The 25,479-nt window shown below is 33.6% G+C and overlaps 1 long non-coding RNA gene across 1 annotated transcript in view; it reads left to right on the plus strand.

The window, feature by feature from the left end:
- The window catches only part of LOC144237402 (uncharacterized), a 256,172-nt gene that overhangs the window by 36,111 nt on the left and 194,582 nt on the right, over positions 1-25,479 (plus strand). The window contains exon 2 of the long non-coding RNA XR_013336843.1: positions 21,827-21,907. This is a non-coding gene — a long non-coding RNA (uncharacterized LOC144237402). The remainder of the gene's footprint in view (positions 1-21,826; positions 21,908-25,479) is intronic.

Below are 25,479 nucleotides of genomic sequence, written 5' to 3' on the forward strand. Positions count from 1 at the left end.
TAGAAAAGGCCATGCGGCTTTGGTTTCTCAGAGGACACTTGCTATAGATGTTTTCAGCTGCCATGGTGGAAATCTGGCTACTCTTAGAGTAAAATATGGAAAGACCACAGGGAGAGGAAAAAAGAGGGAAATAGAGAGAGAGAGAGAAGATAGGAAAAGTGGGAAGAAAGGAGGAGCCATATGACTACAGACACATGAGAAGTCACAAGGTAGAACTTTCAGGCTGATCTCATCCCTAGATGACACCACCCATAGATTCGAGAGCTAATTAAATGAATGTTACTGTCTTAAAGCAATGTGTACTAGTTTTCTGGGGGTGACATAACCAAGTAACACAGACTAAGAAGTTTCAATGACAGGAATTTATTTTCTTACAGTTTTGGAGACTAGAAATCTGAGATCAAATTGTTGGCAGGGTTGGTTTCTTTCAAGGCCTCTGTTCCTGACCTTTCTCTGTGTCTTCACATGGTCTTTGCTCTGTTGATCTGTACCCTAATGTCTTTTTATAAAGACTCTAGTTTTGTTGCATTAGAGCCCATCCTTATGGACTTAACCTTAAGTTAATTAATTAGTTAATGCCTCTTAGAGGCCATATCTCCAAACATAGTCACATTCTGAGGTTTTGGGAGTTAGTGATTCAACATTTGAATTTAGGAGGGTTAACAGTTTATCCCACAACATCATTATTTGGGGGTCTCTTCTTATACAGAAGTAGATAATCAAAACCCCATCATGTTTCCCGATCATATCCTACTACTGTTTATACTACATTTTAACTGTCTTCCTCACATGTCTCTCCTTATCGCTCATTTTTGTACTGTTTGAGGGCCAGGACTTTACTTTTCATTTCTGTAGCTGCCATGGAGGAATTTCAGAATCACAACAGAATTGACACATAATTGATGTTCAGTGAGTGACTGATAATTAAATCAATTCCTTAAAGACTGTTTTGTGTTTTCTCTATCCTCCCTCAACATAAGAATTGTCTACTCTCCTTTATCCTCTACTACAAAGCTCTCATCATCAAGACAGTATGGTATTGGCACAAAAACAGACACATAGACCAATGAAATAGAATTGAGAACTCAGAATTGGACCCAAAAGTATACAGCCAACTAATCTTTGACAAAGCAGGAAAGAGTATCCAATGGAAAAAAGACAGCCTCTTTAACAGATGGTGCTGGGAGAACTGGACAGCAACATGCAGAAGAATGAAACTAGATAATTTTCTCACACCATACACAAAAATAAATTCAAAATGGATAAAGGACCTGAACATCAGACAGGAAACCATCAACACTCTAGAGGAGAAAGCAGGAAACAATCTCCTTGACCTCCACAGCAGCAATTTCTTACTTGACACATCCCCAAAAGCAAGGGAATCAAGAGTAAAAATAAACTATTGGGACCTCATCAAGATTAAAAGCTTCTGCACTGCAAAGGAAACAATCAGTTTCCCAGTTTTAGTTCCTAAAACTAATAGGCAACTGACGGAATGGGAAAAGATAGTTGCAAATGACATATCAGATAANCTACTCTCACAGAACTATCTACTGTAAGCTTTTCCACGATAGAAGAAGAAATATCACTTTTTTCCAGCTAGTGCTTCTAAACATGATAATCAAAGTTCTCCAAGTTTGCTTCAATCTGTCTTTCACTTCTTGTTTCCCACTTGTATCTATCTCCACTTGCACTACACTTCAACAATTCTGGACCATATGCATTCCTCATCATGTTCCAAATGACTCTTGGCTATGAACAAATGGATGAATAAGCAGAGACTCACTTCCTTTGGGTATTTTTCTTGATTACTTCTAACAGTCTAAGATGATTGTTGCATTTGGTAAGAACTTGAACTGTTTTGTACTGCAATAATCATTCTATAATATAAATCATTCACCTATGAAGTTTTTCTATCCTAGTTCTGGGTTTTATACTACATGAGTAGGAAGTATTTTTTTTTCATAGTTAAACTTTTTAAAGTCCTCAGGACAATATTTTACACATAGTAGATCCTCAACACAACAAATATTTCACTTAAAACAATTTTGAGGGTTTCTTTCACCAACATTAACATTTCATATTAGTTAGTGAAAACATTTGTGTATATGGATCCTAGACACAGAAAAATAGATTGGATATTTTTAGCAAAAACATTCTGTCTCAGAACTGTTCATCTCTCATGTTTTTATTATTATATAATTAAGATGTTGTAAATGTTAGTTCTAAAAAATAAATGGAGAAGTGAGTTGTTAAAGTCCATGTACCCTACCACATTTTTTGTTGTACCCTGCCTAATATTGAATGTTTGATTAGAGGGAAACCCCCATAGGGTAACTAGGTAGGATTTCTTACTCTTCTCTTCATAGAATGATTACATAATTAATAACATTTCCCTTTTCTATTAAATGGTAAGAAAAAAGACTTTGAAAATGTTCTTTTACTTTTCATAATTTAAAAAAAATATTAGAGCCTTCAATGGCTAAAAGGATTTTAGCATTACTTTTATTATAAGCATTTAAAATTTTTTTCCATTGTTATTGAATATCTGTTAATTCTTAATGCAGTCTTCTGCATCTTCTGAAAAATATGTCACTAAAAAAAATCACACTTTTTCAATCAACCATAATTACATGTCTACTAACCCAGGAATCATTAAATTAATTAACCTCTAAATTCAAGCTTCAGATTAAAGGAAAATGTTCACTGAAATAAGTTTTTAAACAAAATTAAAAGTAAGATTCGAAGCCAATATTTTTTGGTTAAAGTTTTTTTTTCAAACAGCAGAGTGAACTGAATGAATAAAATATGCCCCCAGCTAACTATATATCCTTAGTAAATGGAGTAAGAAACATTGATTAAATTATCACCATATTACATAATCAAGAGTCAACTAAAGTACCCATAAACATAGGAGTTGTTAGTATGTCTAATTTAGATTTTTTTTAAAGTCCCAGGAAGTGTAGAATTCACTTAATTGGCACCCTGATAAATGGTATAATTACCAAGAGGCAGGCACAGTGTAAGGTATTTAAATGACTCAAACCAATTGGCTTGTAGAATATTTTTGCGATTTAAATAGTGTTATTTATATGCTTATTTACAGTAGTCTACTCTTACAACATCCAACTACAAATATTTTCTGGTATACTTTATCGCCAGATCTATGACTAGGAGGCAATATTGCGAATGTTTTTTATGATTTTCATTCGTTTGGAACAAGAATGAAAACTTAGCAAACTCAGCACTATGCCTTAAAATATTTTGCGTTTACCAAGGGTTGGTGATAAAACCTGAATCAATGATTATTCTCATCACATACCAAGATATCTGAAACCCTTATCTTAATCTTTTCTATTAGAGTCCATCTGTTGTCTTCTCTGATGCAAAGTACCATGAAGAAAAAGTTAAGAATTATTATGAAGGTAGTGTCTTTTCTTTTTCCCTTTCTTTAGCAAGAAAGATGAATGTTTTACTCATGAAAGTTATGTGGTGGAAAAAATACCAATTCCATTTTGTTTTTCACTTCTGACATGATATAAATTTCAATTGAAACCTTAGAGATTTGTAAGAAAGAAAATGAAAAACAAAGTTCTCAAAAATAGTTTTTCTTTAGAACATCATTATTTTAAAGTTTCTCATAAACTTTTTGTCCTATCTCTAGCATTTTGATCTGCTGGTAATTTTCTAATAATTGAGAATTGTTTCTAATATAGGTGTTAAAATAATGAAAGGGCTGAGGACTGAGACACACATAGAAGATACAGAATATACAGTCGTTTTCAATATTAGCTTCATGACTGGATTTGCTTGACTACAATTTAATATTTTGTGTGGCTTATTCCTCCCTTCTCTCTGAAAGGCATTTTGCTTGAATGACTTTAAATCTATTTTCTTAGAAGTTAAATTTAAATATAGTATTCCTAAATTCCTGACATTAATTTCAGTTTTTAAATTACTGATGTATATGTGAATTTGCACCTTCTATCATTTATATGTACATTTACATGTTTAATGTTGATAACCAACATGCAATATGACCTCTTTCTCTCAGATAACATTCTTTTTTAAATTTTTTTTATAGTTTATTTTTGAGACAGAGAGAGACAGAGCATGAGTCGGGGAGGGGCAGAGAGAGAGGGAGACACAGAATCCAAAACAGGCTCCAGGCTCTGAGGTATCAGCATAGAGCCTGATGTGGGGCTCAAACCCATGAACCATGAGATCTGACCTGAGCCAAAGTCGGACGCTTAACCAACTGAGCCACCCAGGCGCCCTCAGATAACATTCTTTACATAAACTTTGAAAATTATCTTGACTGAAATTTAGTTGTGGATATCCTATGATGTTCTGTGCCTGAAATTTATCATTGTAACCTTGTTATTGTATAGTTCAAGTTGGTTACAGAAGGATATTCTTCACCAGTTTGTACTGTAGGGATTAGATCTTCAACATTTCGTTTAAAGAAACTTTGGGTGGTCATTTTGTGATAATAAAAATTCTGAATATTTTATGTCTTTGAAAAGTTAAGATTTTCTAACCTTTTTTTATCCCTAAGGAGATGCAGAAATTTTATTTATATCTTTGCATTTCAATTAGATCTGTTTCCTAAGATTATTCTTCTTCCATGTTTCTTATATTACTTGGTAAATTGGAATTGTGTATATGTGAATGTGCATGTGTATATTATAGACAATGCTAGATTACTGGGGAAAATCAAGATAATTCGAATGTCATCACACTATCCATAGAAAATGCATATTTTTATATAAAAAACAAAAATAGAAACTAGAAAATCTTTTTTGATTAAGAAGGACTAGAAAGTGATCAAAATATATTGTTCTGTACTAATATATCTTTAGTTAGCAAGAGATTGGCAGTTTTAATCTTTTTATTTGCTACTAAACTTCTCCAACGTTAAGGTTTTCCACAATGTTTGTACATATGAAGAAAGGGAAGTAAAAATCATAGGAGGATTTCCTTTAAGGCATACCTAAGGAAAAACTTTAGTATTAGGTGAATATTATGTGCAATATCAACCTGGAATAAAAATTGCACTTATTTGTGAGATCATTCATAAGATCTTTTAGAAATTAGGACTTTTTTTAAAAAATGAAAGCTTTGCTAATCATTATTGAAACAGTGGAAAACATGTTACCTTGTTATGCTGTTGCATATTTAGAAAACAGACTAATGATGAAAATGAAGATAGTTATGTTGATTATAACAAAAGATATTTATTTAGTTATTATTTTTCAGGCATTATGCTTAACACATTACCTGTGTTTACTCATTGTGTTTTATGTAGGTAATATGTTCAACTGACTTTAATAGATAAGTGTAAATGCATCTATCTCATAGTTTTTTTTTTTTTACTCTCTAAAGTAGGTACTATGGTTAAAATAATTATAGCATTTTTATTCTTAAGTGCACATTATTCATACACAAAATATCTCTTGAAATGTTATAAATATAAATTTTATCTTTCTAAGCTCACCATTAATTTAAATGTATTCACTAGACCCTTGGGGTTTTGTCAATGGATGCAGACTTTTTTCAGTTCATTTTTTAAATTCATTGGTAGTATTTCATTGGGAAATTCAGAAGACAAGAGACCTCTGATAAAAGTCACTCATCCAATCAGTCCTAATAAGAAAGTTAATTATAGATTTTCCTTCAAACCAGCTAATAGGATTGTATTTTCAGCAGACATTGTTAACTCAATTAAACAGAAAAGATATAAACTGAATTGCTATATCCTAATTATACGTAAATAGATAAACTCAAGCAATAAAATTATCTCATAATTCACTCAAAAATTAAGAATTTTCAAATCACCAACAGATCAAAGCAAATGTAATAAGTAAAATGCCTCTAATTTCATCGACTACCTCCTAAGTTTCAACAAGTGAATCTCATATGAAGTTTAAATTAATAAAAAATCAACATTAGAACATATATTAAGCAGAATAAAGCCAAATATATTTGTCACCTTGTCTCCTGTTGTATGCATGTGTACGTGTGTTTTGCTTTTAGTAATCATGTCTTTGCGTTAGATATGTCAGTTTAATTTGCCTGCCATACCTATTTTCTACTAACATATCTTGTCTTCTTCAAACTCGTAGGAGAGATATCCAACATACAAAATGACCCCACCTCCATGGTTATAGGTGATTATATTGGAGTGGATATCTAATTTAATGGAATCTAATCAGTAGTCAATCAGTTTTCCCCTCAGTCATCTGAAATAAGAGTCACAGAAACTGGTCAGAAGGCAAAGAGCTCTGGATTGAACAACATATACAATTTTTTTTTTTTTTTTTTGCTAGAACNAAAAAAGGAACAGATGCTCAGAAACAAGAGACCTTCTGGATCAGAAAGACATGAGGCTCGTGTAGCTGTTTTAAGATGTGCTAGTTCCCATGAGTCCACATTCCACTTTTTCTAAATCCTTTTAAAAACTTCCCCTATTTCTTTTCGTTGGAACATGTTGCAAGATGTTTATTTTAATAATAAACATATTAAAATATGTCTTTTTTTTACAACTAAAATGATTTGATTAGAACAAAACTTTATTTTTTGTTTCACTTTTATTAGATAAATTTATGCATCTTGGCAAAAATCTTAGTAATATCAGGCCCAAGTTACATTTATAAAACTATAACATGGCACAGTATTTTGTATTAGAAATGACAAATAGGTTACTATAAAACAAGTGGCAGAATTTCTCTTGGAAAAGAAAGAAAATATACTGATGCTGTTTAAGTGTGTAAGAAGAGACGTCCAAGACATGCCTGCATGGGCGACAGCAGACACGGTCACTTGAGGCAGTGGGTTTGGGTAGTGAACAATGTGAAGTATTTGAGGGCTATAACTCAAGCAACATGGAGAGTGTGTGTGTTTATGTGTGTTTGTGTGTGCATCCACACATACACGTAGAACTTATTTTCCTAGTAAAGTGATTAGTTTTTTGAAGTCAGGGACTGTTTTACTTTCTTATACATAGAGTCTTGACCAGCAACAAACCTATATTAAGAGTTAAATACATAACTGAATCTGAGTTGTCTTACTCTATGATCTTGGGCAAACCATTTAATCTGGATTTAATTAACCACTTAACTGTAGAGGTCTGTTTTAGCTGTACTAACTACAGCTCTATTGTGACTGGAAGGAAGGAGAAAGAGAGAGAGAGGGAAGGAAAGGAAGGAAGGAAGGAAGGATCAATGAATGCTTTCCCAGAACCCATTTGTTCATGCATTAGATTAACAAACAACCCTAAAACCAAAATCTAGTGACTTGCTCCCACCTCCCCCAAAATACTGGTTTCTTGTTTATATTACATGTTAGCTCCATGTGTTTCTTTCCTTATGGAATCCAGGCTAAAGGAGAGGCTCCTTGCTAGGATGTTACTTATCTTGTGGCAGAGGAAAATGAGCAATTCCACACCCAGTGATTATGCTTTAGGTCGCTGCTTATCAATGTCACAAGTTGATTGCAATCACATATCACTGGTCAGTCAGTCACATGACCAAACTTGCCTCAATGGGGTGAAGGCCTAATCCATCCCCTCACTGCTAGTGTAGATCACATAACATCAAAGGGCCATTTCTTGGTGGGGTGTTATTTCCTCAGTCTTCTATTTGTGGTGGCTCTTGGATGTCTGTGCAAGGACATTATTTCATTTTATTCCTTGGCTACATCTAAAGAAGACGTTAAAGAATATTCCCTCCTTGAGAGCTCAGAAGTTTTTCAGTCTATTTTATACATATAGAAATTTTGACCCCCAAATGGGGTTAACAGAAAATATGGACTCTTGGTTAAATTTGAATTTTGATAAACCACAAATATCTTAGTATAAGTATGTTGCAAATATTGTAGAGGACATAGTTACACAAAAAATATTTTATCTAAATTCAAATTTAAGTAGGCATCTTGTATTTTTACTTACTAACTCTGGCAACCCAAGTATACAAAGAGAATTTTAAATCTCAAAGGAAAGAATTTAGGGTGCTGACACAACTCTTTGAAAAACATAGTAAAATTTTTAACTGTTTGATTACAGTTAGTTTCCAGTGTCTATGGATATACTTTTTTCTGTCCCTTGTAATATGCCCTTCTCTCTACATTTAACTGCCAATATTTTAAATTTGCCAGGATTCCATGAGAAAGTCTCACTCTTAATTTCTTTTTAATCCAAGTGGAGGGATTTACTGAGTGCCACATTAATGACTTCTGAGTTTTAACAAGAGGTTTTAGCTTTCCCCAAATTAGTCTTTGCCATGAGGCTGAGTTTTAATCGGCCTCTGTTATTAAAATTTCCTAATGTTATGTTGTACTGAGAGAAATTTTAAAAAATTTACATCATTCATCCCCATTAGTAAATTGGCCAATTATTTTTGAGTTCCTCTCTATCTTAAAGTACCTTATCACATGCAGCCAATAGCACATGCACAGCTCTCTGTTTTACAACTTATTCACCCACAAAACTCATTTAGCATGTTACCTGTCCTCTAAGTTATCAGAGGCAATGGTTATATAACATGTTTCACCTGTGCGCATGCACAATGGGTTGCCATCTGTCTAATCAATGGTAAATACCTTCTCACCATCTACCCAGTCCAACCCCAGTGGCACATATTGGTGTTCTTGTTTTAGCAAAACAATTTTTACAAGTTCAAATTTCTTAATTGGTCATCTTTGCTAAGTTATACTACAATATGACAGAGTCTTAGTATTATTACAACTAAGGTGTATTTTTCATTCTTAGCAAGTGATACATATAGATTGAGCCAGTTATAGCTCAGTTCTATGAGATGTATTCATTCTGGGATCCAGGCTGAAAGAAGAGTCTCTATTTGGGACATTGCTATGTTCATGCAAGATAAATACACAACAATGGATGCTTTCTATAGGAGTTTTTTCACGGGTCTCTAATTACTTTCATTCACATTTGATTACCTAAAGCAAGTTATAACATCAGTGTTTCAAGAAGTATACTCTTATCACAGAGAGGATACAGGGATAACAGGAAAGTCTAATACTGTTAACAATGTTACCAAATTATTTTTTAAATAAACTTTGTTTCATGTTTATTTATTTATTTTTGAGAGAGATAGAGAAAGAGAGTGTGAACAGGGGAAGGTCAGAGAGAGGGAGACAGAAAATCCCAAGCAGGCTCCATGCTGTCATTTGCAGAGCCCAGCACCGGGCTTGAACCCATAAACTGTGAATTCATGACCTGAGTTGAAATCAAGACTTGGTCGCTCAACCAACTGAGCCACTCAGGCGCCCCTAAATAAACTTCTTTTTCCTCTTTTTTTAATTTAGTATAGTTTTAGATTTACATTATTAGTATCTTATATTAGTATAGTTTATTTTCACAATTAGTGAATCAATAGTAACATTATTATTAACTAAATTCCACATTTTATTCATATTTTCATAGTTTTTACCTAACATCCAGTTGCTGTTCTAGGATTCCATGAAGGATATCATATTACATTTAGTTGTCATGTCTCCTTAGACTCTTTTACCATGACAGTTTCTCAGACTTCTCATATTTTTGAAGACTTTGACAGTTTTGAGAAGTACTAGTCAGGTGTTTTGTAGAATGTTCAATTAGGATTTCTCTGACATTTTTTTTTTCATGATTGGATTGGGGTTACGGGGTTTGAGGAAGAAGATCACAGAAGTAAAGTGTTATTCTCATCACATCATATCAAGGATAGATATTCTCAGTATGACTTAGCACAGTTGATGTTAATCTTGATCATCTGGCTGAGGTAATGTTTGTCAGATTTCTTCTATAAGGGAGCAGTTTTTCTCCATCCTATACTTTATAAGGAAGTCACTATACAGAATCACATTTAAGGAGTAGGGAAGTATGCTTTACTTCTTTGGGGGAGGGTATTTACATGCATATTTTTAATTCTTATAAGTGGAAGATGTGGGAGATTTTTTTCATTTATGTATTTTTTCAGCCATATATTTGAATTAATATGTACCTAATCAAGATGTTGGCAATGTAGGTTTCATTCTAAGAGCCCTTCTCTTGGCTTTAGGTGACCCCCTTCTTACTGTGTGCTCACATGACCTCTTCTTTGTGTGGACACGGGGATAGAGCTCTCTGGTGTCTCTTCTTACAAAAACACTAATCCCATCTGCCCAGGGATGACTCTGAGATGGAAAGACCCATCTTCACTTTATGACCTCCTCTAATGCTAGTTGTCTCCCAACATCCCTGTTTCCTAACATAACATTGAGTGGCAAGGCTTCAACATGTGAATTTTGGGAAGACACATATTCAGTCCAAAAGAGTACTTACTCATGAGTATTTATTATATGCTTATTTATAATCCAACAGTACTTTATTTTGATGGTTATATTTTTCTAATTTTGATTATTGGGAGATCTTTTAGTTGGTTTTAATGTCTCTTTAACATAACTCTATCAGTGTGTGTGTGTGTGTGTGTGTGTGTGTGTGTGTGTTAGCACTTCTTTGTTTTCAGGCAGTACAAAATGTTACAGGCTCATCTTGTAAATTTTCTGCCCCAGTCTTAAAGTAAGCTCTTCCTCCAAGGATTTCTGATTCCTTTGATTGATAATGGTGTTAGAAACCAAGAGCTGAGTACTAGGTGTACTTGCTGTTATTGCTATTATTGCTTCCAGGCTTTCTCAGCTGACAGAGCTAGAAATATATGTGTGCATACTACCTCATGTATATACACATATCTATAAATATTTTCATATCTATCTATCATTTATCTATCATCTATCTATCTATCTATCTATCTATCTATCTATCATCTATCTATATCAAGCTAAACATGAGTTTATACTGGTATTTCCATCTAATCCATTACCATATGGATTATTCTAGCCTTCCCCCTTTGGTTATTTGAAACCTCTCATTCCAACAGTGAGAAACTTAGCACCCCACCATCCTTCACTTCTTACTTTCTTGTCAAATTCTAGTGTACATGTATAGTGGCTTCAGAATTGTTAGCTCAAACCCCTGTATGAAACAATTTTATCAACTAGATTATATATATATTTTGACTTTGGTCTTACAGACTGAACTCATTTCTAAAATTGTTTAAGTCAGCAATTTATTCCCCCACCCCATTGAGTGAGGTTATTTCACACATTTGTAATACATTTAGTTTTTTTTTTCTTTTGTCACAGTATGCATTCCATTTTGGAATTTTTCAGCCTCTTAGTTGTTCTTTTTAATTTGCATACATTAAGTTGTAGGTTTTATACTGTAAAGTTCTGTGAGTTTTGACAAATGCTTAATGTTTTATATTTACCATTATACAGTATCATACAGAATAGTTTGACCGCCATAAAAATATTCTGTGCCTCAAATATTCCACCTTTTCTTCCCAATGACAAATGAAATTGAGCCTCTTTTTATATGTTTATTTGCCATCTGCATATCTTCTTTGGTGAGGTGTATGTTCAAATCTTTTGCCATTTCTGAACTGGTTGGTTTGTTTTCCTTTTGCTAATTTTTAAGAGTTCTTTGTATACTTTGAGATACAAGTCCTTTATTAACTGTATGTTTTTAAATATTTTCTTCCACTCTGTGGCTTATTTCTGCATTTCTTAATAGTGTCTTTTTCAGAGCAGAGCTTTTAATTTTAATAAAATCAAACTTGTAACTTTCTTTCATGGCTCACGCTTTGGTAATGAGTATCTAAAACCTCATTACTAAAACCTAGATCACATAGATTTTCTACTATCTTTTATTCTATAAGGTTTATAATTTGCATTTTACATTTATGTCTGTGATTCATTTAATTCTTATTTTTGATATGTGTTAGATCTGTGTCTAGGGTTTGTTTATTTGTTTGTTTTGTATTTGTATGACTAATTGTTCCCAAACCATTTATTGAAAAAATTATTCTCTCTTCATTGAATTGCCTTTGAACCTTTGTCAAAATTCACTTGGTTATCTTTGTATGGGCTATATCTGGCCTCTATATTCTGTTCCATTGATCTGTGTGGCTTTTCTTTCACCAATACCACATTGTCTTAACCATTATAGGTTAACAGCAAATCTTAAAATTGGGTAATGATAATTCCCCAACTTTCCTTCCTTCATCTTTCTTTTTCCTTCTCTCTCTTTCTTTCTCTCCTTCCTTCCTTCCTTCCTTCCTCCCTCCCTCCCTCCCTCCCTCTGTTTCCTTCCTTCCTTCTCTCTTTCTCTCTTTCTGTCTTTCTCTTAGCCTAGAACACCCACTAAATGAAGAACTGTTCTTCAAGGAATTATCTAATTGTACGGTATTTGGATCATTCCCTAATGCATTTGTAGTCCCAGCCCTATATAATCTGGTATTATACTTTCCTTAGAACAACTAATAGGAAAGTATAATATATAATGAAAGGATAGTATCTCCCCAATTGTCTGTATATCTTAAAACTTCTATCATCAGTGTTTTATATTTTTATGGATATAAATATGGATATTTATATGCATATAAATATTGTACATGTTTTGTTATACTTAATGATTTCATATTTTTGGTACCATTGTAAGTAGTGCTTTTTAAAAAAAATTCAAATTCTAATTGTTCATTGCTGCTATAATAAATTGTCTTGTGCATATAAACGTGTATTCTGTTACCTCATTATACTTGCTTTTTAATTCCAGGAATTTATTTGCAGATTTTTGGGGAGTTTTTACATAGACAATTATGTTATCTGAAAATAAAGAGGGTTTTTTTCTTCTCAAATCTACTTGCCTTTCACTTTCTGTTCATGCCTTACCACAAAAGCTAGGACTTCCAATTCCATGTTGAATAGGAGTAATGAGAGAAAACATCCTTGCTATGTCCAATCTAAAGTAAAAAAAAAATTCAGTTTTTCACTACTAAGTGTGATATTGGCTTTAATTTTTTTGTAAATGTTCTTTATCATGCTGAGGAAGTCCTCTCTATTGCTAGTTTATTGACAGTTTTTATTATGAATGGGTGCTGTATTTTCACAACTTTTTCTGCCAAAATTCATAGAACATAGGATTTTTCTTCTTTTTCCTATTGCTATTGATTGATTTTTTAAAAAGTTTATTTATTTATTTATTTTGATGGTGGGGAGGGAGGAAGGGTCAGAGAGAGGGAGAGAAAGAGAGAACCTCAAGCACTGACAGTGCACATCCTGATATGGGGCTTGAACCCACAAACCGTGAGATCATGACCTGAGCCGAAACCAAGAGTTGGATGCTGAACCAACTGAACCACCCAGACACCCCTCCTATTGCTTGATTTTTAAATTTTGGGTGAGCATTGCATACCTGGAATGAATCCCAGTTTCTTATGTGTAGTTCTTCATTAGCTTCTGGTTACTAGAATTTTGTTGAAAATTGTTATGTCTATGTTCATGAGATATTATTGTGTAGTTTTGTTTTCTTATAATGTTTTTGCTGGCTTTTGTATTAGAGTAACACTGGATTCAGGATTCAGGAATCTCTATAGCTTCTATTTTCTGGAAGAAATTGTGAAAACAAAATGATATTGTTTATGCCTTAAATGTGTGGTACAATTCCCCAGTAAAACCCTCTGGACCTGGTGCTCCTCTTTTGCAAGGTTATTAATTATTGATTTAATTTATTTAATAGACACACGGTTAATTGAGTTATTTTTTTGTGTGAATTTTACATTTTGTGCCTTTCAAAGAATTTATCTATTTAATCTAAATTATCAAATTTGTGAATGTAGAGTTCATAGTATTCCCTCATAATTTTAATATCTACAGGATCAGTGATGATGACTTTTTCTCTCATTTTTATGCACCTAGTCTTTATTTCTCACTCTTTTTGTTGGTTAATCAATTGAAGACCTTATCAATTTTATTGATATTTTAAAATAGTCAGCTTTTTATTTCACTTTCCCTATCATTTTTCTCTTTCAACTTCATATATTTCTGCTCTAATTATTATTTTTTTCTTCTAGATGATTTAGGCATATGTTGTACTTATTTCTCTTTTTTACTAAGATGGAAGCTTCAGTATTGCTTTTAGATCCTTATTTTTTCTAGTGTATGTATCTGATGTCTACATTTCCCTCTCCACACTGCTTTTACTATACCCCACAAATTTTTATAAGTTGTACTTTCATTTATATTTACTTCAAAATATTTTTTAAAATTTCTCTTGATCTTTCTTGTTGACCCATATGTTATTGAGAGCTGGGTTAGTATTTGAGAATTTTCCAACTATCTTTTTGTTATTGATTTCTAGTTTGATTCTACTGTATGAAAACAAACTTTGTGTGATTTCTATTCTTCTTTATTTGTTAAGATCTGTTCTCTGGCCAAAAATGTACTCTGTCTTGGTGAATGTTTCCTGAGAGCTTCAGAAGAATATGTATTTTGCTGTTTTTTGATGGAGTATGCTATACATATTAATTCAATCAGGTTGATTAATAGTGCTTCTCTGGTCATCTATAACTTTGCTGATTTTCTATCTGCTTGCTTACTGAGTTTTGGTTGGCCTAACAATTACTTACAGAAAGACATTGAAATCTCCAGTGACACTAGTGAATTTTTTAATTTTCTTATAGTTCTATTTTTGCTTCATATATTTTGATGCTCTGTTGTTAGGTGCATATACATTTAGCATTGTTATATCTTCTGGGAGAATCGATTCCTTTTCATTATGCAGTGTTATAATAATCCTTGCTCTAAGTCTGCATTGTCTGGAATTATACAGCTACTTCAGTTTTCTTTGAATTAGTGTTAGCATTATATAGACTGAGAACACTGCAACTAGCAATGGGAGTAAGGGTAGGAAAAAAAAAAGGCTATACCTTTAGCAAACTAAATAATAACAATGAAGCTATTAATTTAACTAATTAATAAACATTTTCATATTTATTTATGATTCTAATGTGGTTAATATTTTCACTGGGCATTAACATTATTTCAGGCAGTGATTATATCATAGTCATGCATTTCCAATAGTGTCCATTAAATAGCTTGCCTATACTGTAACATACTGTATTAATAACTAATATTTTTATATTTGTGTAATTGATTGCTGTTATTTTACAGAACTTAGTTGTTACTATTTGTCATGTTATACACAGCAATATTGTTTCAAAAAATATCTCTTGGTGATCTAAATGTGAGGAGTTAATAGAGCAACTTGCCTTTATGGAACAGAATGTTTTTGCTGGAGAGTAGCAAGGACTACAATATGTGAGGCAGAAGCATGAACATTTAAAAAGATTTCTTATAAATTTAAACTTTGTAGGAGGGTCGCCTGGGTGGCTCAGTCCGTTAAGCAGCCGACTTCGGCTCAGGTCATGATGTCACAGTTCGTGGGTTCGCGCCCCGCATCGGGCTCTGTGCTGACAGCTCAGAGCCTGGAGCCTGTTTCAGATTCTGTGTCTCCTCTCTCTGTTCTTTCCCTGCTCACGCTCTCTCTCTCTGTCTCTTAAAAATAAAATAAACATTAATAAATAGATAATAAACTTTGTAGGAAATGTAAAGGCAAATTATATTTTCATGAAATCAGACCCTTGAGGTATTAAAATAGTGACCACATGTGGGATAGTAAGGATGGTACTACACCAATTCAGTGTATTAAATAGGTTAGAGTTAACTCTGCAGTCAGCATAAACTATAAAGAAGATTGTGTAGTAAAAAATGATTGTATAGTTTACATACACTGCAAGGCTTACCTGAGGATCAGAGAGAGGTTCACTGAATTTTTGCTAGCTAATAGAAATTAAGTAAATTTAACTATAAAATATTCTACTAGTTCTTGCCATTTTACCATCAATGGAATTAGAGAAAATACGTGCAGTACTGAAAAAAAAATCTGCAAAACAGAGCTAATATTTGAATGAAAATACATTTGATTGAAACTCCTCCAAATTTTTATTTTATGTCACTGCCTTAGAAGCTAATGATCCACGTACACTCAACTAAGAGGACATATAAAAATGCAGTTTTGTATTTTGAAACAAATCTAAGTTTGCATATTAGGAAGAGAGTAAACTAAATTCTAAATCACATGTCTGAAAACAAAGGTCTTCATGAAATTTTAGTATCCCATCTCACCCAGCTAAGTCTTCCTCAGTATGAACGTGCCACTGCCATTAAATGAGAATAGGAAGAGAAACAGAATTTAGAATATCAAGGTCCATTGCTTTTCAGAAGCAGCATTTGCAGATTGGGTGTGTTTATGTTACATCTATTGATAAATTTGATTTCCTAGAATGTTACGTTCTACATTCTCACTTATAGAATGACCTCACTTTGAAAGAATGATGAACGGTAGATATAACTCTAGACTAAGTTTCAGGAGACCTGAGCTGCCACTTAACCATGTTTGAGTTTTTGGAAAAGGCTTTTAACTTACCTCTGTCTCAGTTTTTTCTAACGTGAGAAAGTTGGAGTTAGTTTTAAAATCACAAAATAATGACTGAGATTTTGCTACTTCATTCTTCTTATAATGGATTAAATAGAAACATACTTACCTAAGGATTTGGGCCTGTATATTTCACATACAAATATAAATTGAGTAACCAAATCTTAGGAGAGTATTAAACATCTTCTAAAACATGGCAGGGGAAGCGTCCTAGAGAAACTTTAATTATACAAGTATCTGAATGCCTTGTGGCCTAGATTCCCCATTGTCAAAGTGATGATTAAATTAAAAATATCCCTGAACATTAACCACACAACTAGAATAGCACTTGAGTAGTTATTTCTTACATTCAGCTCTAAAATATGCCAAATTTATGTTTATAAACAATCTTCATTAAGTCTGACAGGCACTGTTGATCCGAGTTAAGTCTCTAATTCTGGGCATCCAAGGCCTCTGTCCTCTCTTTCTTCATCTCTTATTGTTTTCATGATGAGATGAATTAAAATTCTTATTTGTTATGCATTTGGTGTACCACCACTCTTCCTGCTCATCTGTGCTTATAAGATTTTACTCTGCTTGCATAAGTGTTCATGAGCCCTCAATTTTGAACAGCTGTGAGAAAGGCTGGTTAACTATTTGTAAACACCACCCAACGATCCTTGACAGTAATGGCAGTCTTGCAGAATAGTGAAGTGCTGTTTTATTGGGAGTGATAATGAGAGTGTCTTGTCCAGAGGTCTGGTTATTACACCAATACTGAACATTATCATTTAGTTGTGTGGTGTAAAATAATTAATTAGTCACATTTTTTCCAGGGGGCTCTATCCACAGTGAGGAAGAAAACGGTGTGTATAGCTCTGGCCTTTATTGCCATAATTCAGACGTATACCATTTCTGAGTTTTCTAACTACCTGTTTTGGTTAGCTTTGAGAACAGCAATCAGATTTTTATATTTTGGAATGCCCTTTCTTTTCAAGAGTAAAATGATATTTAATTATAGGAATAAGATACTATTCATGTAATATATAGGATAGCTCATATCATACAACAGATAATATACACATTATTATGTAGAAATATATTATTATGAAGACAGGAACATTTTTTCTACATGGTCTCTGAGCTTAGAAATAAAAATTACTTTTATTGTATCAATTACAAGATTGCTGTAAGGAGATACTCTTAACAATGGGAGTTGGTTAGTAGGGACAATACCTATTGTAAAAGGGCCTGGCACTCATTCAAGGCATCAATAAATTGTTGTTGAATACATGTATAAAAAGTTGTGGATTTTTCCCATTTTAATATGAGAGCATGTATCTTTTTAAGTTGCAAAGATGCAAATAAAATGCATGTTTTCTCATTACAATTCAGAGTCTGTGCTGCTCTATCTTTACGCATGTAGCTTTATATACCAAAATCTTTATTTCACTAAAGTCATTTTGTAGATTTCTATATATACTTAGTGCAGATTTTTCATGAAGTATGCACAATGCTGAAGTATTTATAAGTTATTGCTCATATGAATGAGATGTATTTTTAAATTTTATTCTCCAACTGATTATGGTAGTAATGGTAAGAATAAAAATAATGTCATTTACACTAGACTCTCCAATTTGCTCAAAAACATTTTTGAATGCCTACTATGTGCAAGGAACTATGACAGGAATTGGGATAAATGGTGAAAAATATAGAAAATCTGTCTTCAAGAGTTAATGATCATTGTGGGTCAATTACTGTATCTTGAGGAAAAACAGAATAGAATAATTCTGTTGAGACTGTCAGAACAGCATTGTACCATGGCTCTCTTGCATTTCTAAACTTCTTGCTAGTAGAGGCAGTGACTACCTTTGTTCCTAATTATCTTTTCACTAATATTGTACAGTAAATAGTCTTGGAAAATAGAAATACAGTATTTCACGCCAAAGCAAACAACAGATCTGTTTACAGTCTATGAATATATAGTGTCTCTTGGTAACAAAGACAGACATGCTTACTGACCATTATAAAAGGCAGTTTCTCAGCTCAAGGTTGCTGTCTGTAAAGTGATTTATATGTTGCATGTGTCATTCGACCTTTGCATCATCTTGTGAGAAATGGGCTCAGAGAACCAGAGAAAATACTGAAACTGTTTCTGTTATTACCATGAGTAATAAAGTCCTTTGTCCTGACTTAGAAAATCTCAGGTCTTCTGCCAACAGCCATGAGCCTGGGGCAGGCTAACTGGTTAACTTAGAGTTACATATCAGATCTGTATAATGCTGGACAGATAAAGTCAAAGTAGGACATAGTCAAGCCACAGTAGGACAGGAGTGGGGACGTCAAAGGGAGCATTGTAAGGAAAGAGCGATCTGTTTATAGGCTTAGTTTGTTCAGTATTGCAGAAGCAAACCTAGGGTGGGACATATGAGCTGGGGAAACTTGAAATTGCACAGTTAATCACAGACTAATTTATTGAGTGCTCACTCTGTTTCAAGAAATTTTCTCTACACTTCACATAAATTATCTTATTTAATTTTCAGCAACTGATTATACAAGCATAATTTCTATTCCCATTTTATAGGTGAAGAAATGAAGTAACATGTCCAAATTTATATAGTTTGTTAGAGGTAGAACCAAGATTTGAGTACAAGCTGGGTAAGTTTAGAGCCCATGGCCCTTACCACTGGACAATATACTCTGAGAGGGTCTTGGACTGAGGCAACATTGTGAAAGACTTTGTAAAGCACCGTAAGGATGGAGGGATTTATGCCAAGTAAAATGGGTAACTAACAAAAGGCAGGGAAATGACCTGATTAGTTGTAAAGTGTGTGCTCCGAAAAAGAATACAATCAGAGGTACTTGAAGAGTGGTTGCAATAGTCTAAGCTAAAGAAGATGATGAAAAGAAGGTAAAAAGACAAATTGTGATTTTTTTGGTAAGCTTTAAAAAAAATCATCTGTACTACCAAGTACAAAGTCTGGTGAACAGTATGCACTCAAAAAATATATTTCAAATTAGTTAATTAATTAGGTCACTGTCAATAAACTATTCTATAATTGTAATTATTTTGTAATTAATTTTTGTCTTTCAAATAAATATATCTTTCATAATTTTATCTTGTTCTGCATCTTTTTATTTGTTTTCATCTGTGTCTAGTATTACTGTACTGGCTAGAAATTACAGAATAGAAGTCAATAACAATATTTTAAAACTTAAACCAACCAGTATTGCTAATTGTATTTACATTTTAAATCTAAATTCTATCTAAGTTGTTGCAAAGAACTAAGAATATAATGCTTGCAACATCTCTTGTGAAATCAGCAAAACATTGACACCAGCATCTGTCAAAGGCAGATAATATTTATAACAACAACAAAAAGCCCTTAAGGTCATTTTTTAATGTTAGTACACAATCCAAAATAAAATTAGATTGTAATTAAGAATTGAAATCTACCAGTATTTTAAAAATAAACATAGTCCATAAAAGATTTATAACTGGAATCCAAGGATGGCTTTTTATTAGGAATATAATACTATTCATCATGTCAGCAAGTTAAAGCAGAATTTAAAAAAATAATAATAAATATTATTTTTAGTTAAGATACAATTTAATCTGCATGATCTCAAAATGACACCAGACTGATGCAAGGTGGATTTATTAGTTAAAACATCACGTACTGAGAAAATATCCTACATGTCACTGATTTTGAAAAATTTCACGGTCCTGGAAAACAGAATAAAAAAATAAATCCTGAAAACTATGACCTTTACCCTGGAACAGATTAAGAATGCCAAGAGATTTTCTTTGTTTTTGTTTTCAAATTAAAAAAAAAAGTTTTATTTACAAAATACTTCTCCATGTATATTTCAGAACTGCACAAGAAAGTGTCAGATTTATTTCATAAGTAAATAGATATAATAAGTCAATAGAAATACCAGGAAGAACATTATAGTGCATATTTATATATTTTTGCCTCATACTCTTTCCAAAAACAAAGAAACAAAAAGGAAAAGAAATATCACTCCCACTCTGATGCGTATGGAGAATTATTCCATACTTATGCTATACCAAAAGATGAATGGAAGATGGGATCATGATCCAAACTAGAGCAATTAACGTTTTTTATTTAATAAACTGGAAAGGGAAAAGAGCAATGGTGTTCCAATCCCAGTTAAAGCTGGATTCTTGAAGAGGAAATATAAAAAGTAAAGATCTTAATAGGGATCCCATGTTTTCCATTTTTAGATTAGGATATAGAAAAAGCTAGTCCATAAAAGAAACAAAAACTGATAAAAGATAAGAATATAAAAGCCATAAAAAGACATAGAGCGTAAGATAGAAAATATAGATGAGTTTGTTCACAGTGTGTTGAGTGAATCCTGACATTAAGCAATCTAGGCTCAGATGAAGTTTCTCTTTTTGTTTGTAAATTATGCTGGGATCTTTGTATTTTATTTTACATTATTTTTGAGCTAGAAAATTGGTGTAATATTTTAAAAATATCAAGTTATATATTTTGCATTTTCTTTAAATTATAGACTTCTTGACTTCCCAGCCATTAAATAAAAGCATTTCCATGATACAGAGGAGACTCATGTAATCTGGAACAAAGATGTCAAGTGTATGGTAATTAGGGCTTTGGTGTTCCAATAAAACAGTAGTTTTGCAATCTAGGCTTAAATGAAAGACAAACATAAATTCCCATTTTTCTTACATTAAAACAATTAGAGATCTGAAATTTTTATTTTAGTATATAGAAAGAATCACGGAATATTATGGAAGTGGATAGGGTAATAGAGAGAAAAGAGCAAAAAATCAGATGCTGTGTCTTTAGTCCTCTGTTCCACCCTAATACAGTTCACCTGAGGATAACACCCAAGATGAAGATTGGCTAGTGATAGGGGAACCTCAGAGGTATATGTGTATGTGGGGAATGCTGAAAGGAAAGGAGCCAGAGGCCCCACAATTTGTCAGATCCAAGGAGGAGGCCTCTTGGCTGAGTGTTCCACACCAACATGGACACAAAGAGCTGATGGCCAAATGGCCACGGACTACACCTACCATACTTTTACCTTTGACTGCACAAATTCTGCACATAATGAGTGAAATGTCTCAAAGTCACTGTGTGTCCTCAGTGAAGAACAGAGAAATAATTAGTTAATTACGGAGGGGATCTTAAGGAAGGAATCAAATGAGTGTATGGGTGAGATTCAGCAAGCATCAATGTCAGGGAAGGCTGAGGTTGGGCCACATCAAAGTAGTAGAGTCTGTATGTGGAAGAAAAGAGACCTCTAGGCACTGGCTGTGCAGAGAAAAAATAAAACCTAAACATGACTTTCATTAGCCACAATATTGAGAATAGATAACAGTAGGATGTCTAGGGACATTCTAGAGAAGGCTGCTACCCAATTTGAGGGGTTTTTTTTGTTTTTTGTTTTTTGTTTTTTAATGCCCTGTGGTATGTCCAGGTACCCTTTTGGCTAGAAGAAAGAGAAAAGGGCAGAGACAACACCAAAGGGACAATTTTAAAAGGAAAAGATAAGTAAAAGGTAAGTAACCTTTAAACGACATATTTAAAATCTCATTCATCTTATCTTCTCCTACCACCATTAAAGAGAATCTAAACTTGAAAAAAAACTATACAAATAGTTGTATATTGTAAAAAAATTTTATTTTTGCATATATGAGTTTAGCATATGTGGATTTTAATTACCCACTCTATACTAGTAACTGCAAGTTTCTCATACCTAAAATCAAAGTTCATTAAAAAAGTATTTTTAATGTTAATATCAGAGAGACAGAGGGGGAGAGGGGCTGAGAGAGAGGGAGACACAGAATCCAAAGCAGGCTCCAGACTCTGAGCTGTCAGCACAGAACCCAACACAGGGCTCAAACTCATGACTGTGAGATTATGACTTGAGCTAAAATTGGACACTTAACTTACTGAGGCCCCTAAAACCAAAGTTCTAACAAATGCCAACACTGAACAAAGAAATAAGAGACTGATTGCTTACTGCTGACTCTATCCCTACACCAGAAAGGATAATATCACAACTGTAATGATTACCAGAAAGAGTGATCACACCTATACTTCCCTTATATAACAGCACGGTCATCATTGCATAATTAAATTGTTGATACTTGTTAACATTTGTTTTGTTCTGTGAGAGATAATCACAAATACCCTTTGGTTACCATTGTCTAAAGACCATTAGTAGTCAACCAAGTAAGTTTATTATGAACGATTCTTACCTTTAAACCATTTATTGAATTAAATAATTTTTGAAATCAAAATTCCAATATGGAGATCCATTTCCATTCAATTATAGTTTTACACCACTAAATTGGTGTATCCATCAAGGAAAAGAAATAGTGTAAGTAAAACATACTTATGTCAATAGTTTATATTGAACTCAGCTGGTAATAACAGCAAAAAAAATATTCATTACCTTTCCACAAGCACGTATGAAATAAGTCGCTCCTCTTGTGAAAACCCTAAGGTGACTGAAAAGACACATATCACAAAATACTGCAGTGTGCATGAGTTGGCAGTCTTGGTGAAGAAGCAAGGTACTTCACTCCTTCTAAGTACTTCCTTCATCCTTCAAGAAATGTCAAAGGTAGACTTGGAGTGGCAATCATGGGTCAGTATCGATGGAAAGAGAAGAAAGTAAGGGCATGGGCTTTCTATTCTGCATGTCAGTTTGGTCGTGCTGAGTCCGTTAGGACCTAGCTACCCTTCTCCACTGCAGAGCGCGATCTTCTCAGCAGGACTTTGCAGACTCTGCAGGTCTTTAGAAAATAGGTTCTGCAATGTCCAATAATAGCCACCGTAATTAAAGCAGCTTCTTTTCTTAAGATGCTCAGGGTATTTTGATAAATTGAGAAATCTCTGAATCAATGATCTCTGTAAGTTTCCTAAATCGTCAAACAAGAATTTAGATAGTGTTTTTTTTTTTAATTCTGCTTTGAGTGACTGTGCTGGGCCAGTCTGGTTCTTAACCCATCAATTGCCCTCTTCCTCTTCAAAAACTTCACATCTAAGTAGAGAGCGCTGGGAGAGGATCTTTTTCAAAATTGATTTCATTATGTCTTTGCTATTAATGATGCTTATAGGGTGTGAAACTTTAAGTCATGACCCTGTAGGATTCTGGAACTTTTGCTCAGCCAAAATGTCATTTGATTTTATTCTTTAGGGTTGTACTTCTTATACTAATGTAGGATTTGGCGGTAGACTGTAATTAAACTGTTGTCAGTGGGCCTAACTTTCACAAGCAATTAGGTGCATTTGCTTTTGTTTGCTCCTCTACTGAGAATACGCAATGGCTTTGTGGAATCACCAAGATGTATCCCTCTGCCTCCACTTTTCTTTTAGTCCCTGCTCAGTGCCGAGAACACACAGCATTCTGCAATGTTTTTATTCTATCCTTGCTTGAAATATTGACTTCACATTCCACTAGAGAAATTGAATGAGTGCAGGAATGTAAAGCACTATATAAGCACGTCTCTATGTTCCCTTCACCTTTTGTGCTTTTCTCACCATATAACCTTTCTATCCTTCCCACACTTCCACTCTTTTTATGTTACACACAAAGCTGAAAATGGGCAGGGCTCAAAGGCCTAGAACATCTTATACTCATGCAAGAATACAAGACTCAAATATGACATAACCAGATGTTTTTCACATTAACAAAAAAAAGAAAATAAACTAAGTCAGATTTTAGACTTCCAAATTACAAGGAAATTGTTGTCTACAGATACTAAGATATTGTCACAGTTGAGCAGTGTCTTTTTTTCCCAAGTTATTCTTTTTCTGTCATTTTCTTTAAAACATCCACATATATGATTGCTATATTGTGATATCTGTGTACTCTTGTGAAAGAGCATTGACGAAAATCATTATTGTTTCATCAATATTATGTGGTTTCCATATCTAGTGATGGAGATAGCTGAAAGACAATTTTTATCATTACTGCATCCTTCTTTAAATTACTTCTTATGGTTTAAAGAATTATATATAAGTATTGCTGCTCTGCTATAATCCCAAAGGGCCTTATAAAAATTCATAGACACACATATAGGCACACATACAGTTTTACATATTATGTATTATCGGGGGAAGTCTGTGGCAGAAGAGTCTGAGACTTCTGCCACTCCTGATTCCCCATAGCAACATAGTTTTTGGATCAGTCAAAACCCCATAGAGACATATGCAAGAGTTCACATCTTTTATGCTGGACCTCCTCAGGATACACTAATTTGCTACAGCTGCGCCCATGCCCATTCACTCCTAGGTTCCTGGCAAGCCTGACCTTGATGGTTGACAGGTGTGGGAGCTACTGGCTCAGGGGAAAGAAAATTAACCCTATTTCTGCCAGAGCCCTCTTATGCCTGAATGGGAATAATCTTCACTTCTCAGCATGAGAAACTGGTATGAATTTTTTAGTCAGTCAGAAACCATTCTAGTCCCCAAAGCACTGGCACACAGGATTATAATTAGAGATGTTGCCTAGAAGTGGAAAGATGAAGATAGGCAACAGCTGGTTTAGTAGCCATGCTAGAAGACCCTTTAACATTCTTAGAAAAGAAAATATTTAGAATTCCTTGATATATTTTGAGAAGAGGAAAAAGCCATTGCTCTGTTCTTCCTTCACAATTTGCCCTCTTCAGAAAAAAAAAAAAAGTTGGGGGGTGGTACTTTCATAAATGTTTTAAAACATTGAGCCATTTTGAAATGGTACATTTTTGAACATTTTAATTATTTGATTTGTTTCCTTTTCTGCTTGGTGCACAGTTAGAGGTAAAGTAAAATGGCTTGTGCTGGTAGTGGGCCATCGTAAAAAGCTCAAATGACAGTGGGAAATTGCTTTTGTGATGAAGGGAAGTATTAATAAAAGTTGCGCTCATGTTTACCCTTCTAAATTGGGCCTAGAGGAGTTGATTAAACTACCCCATTGGCAGTGGTTGGTTGATACATAGGTTGTGAAATGTTCTATGCCTGTAGGTGGCAGTTGAGTTTAGAGGTATCTGCATTTTTCTCATCCGGTTTGGTATGTCATTAACGTTTCATTTAAACTGTCTCCTGTGATCCGGTAAAACTTTAAGTCTTTGCCCAGAAAGG

Source organism: Crocuta crocuta, unplaced genomic scaffold (genome assembly GCF_008692635.1).
Source record: "Crocuta crocuta isolate KB4526 unplaced genomic scaffold, BGI_CrCroc_1.0 scaffold125, whole genome shotgun sequence".
Classification (NCBI taxonomy): Eukaryota; Metazoa; Chordata; class Mammalia; order Carnivora; family Hyaenidae; genus Crocuta; species Crocuta crocuta.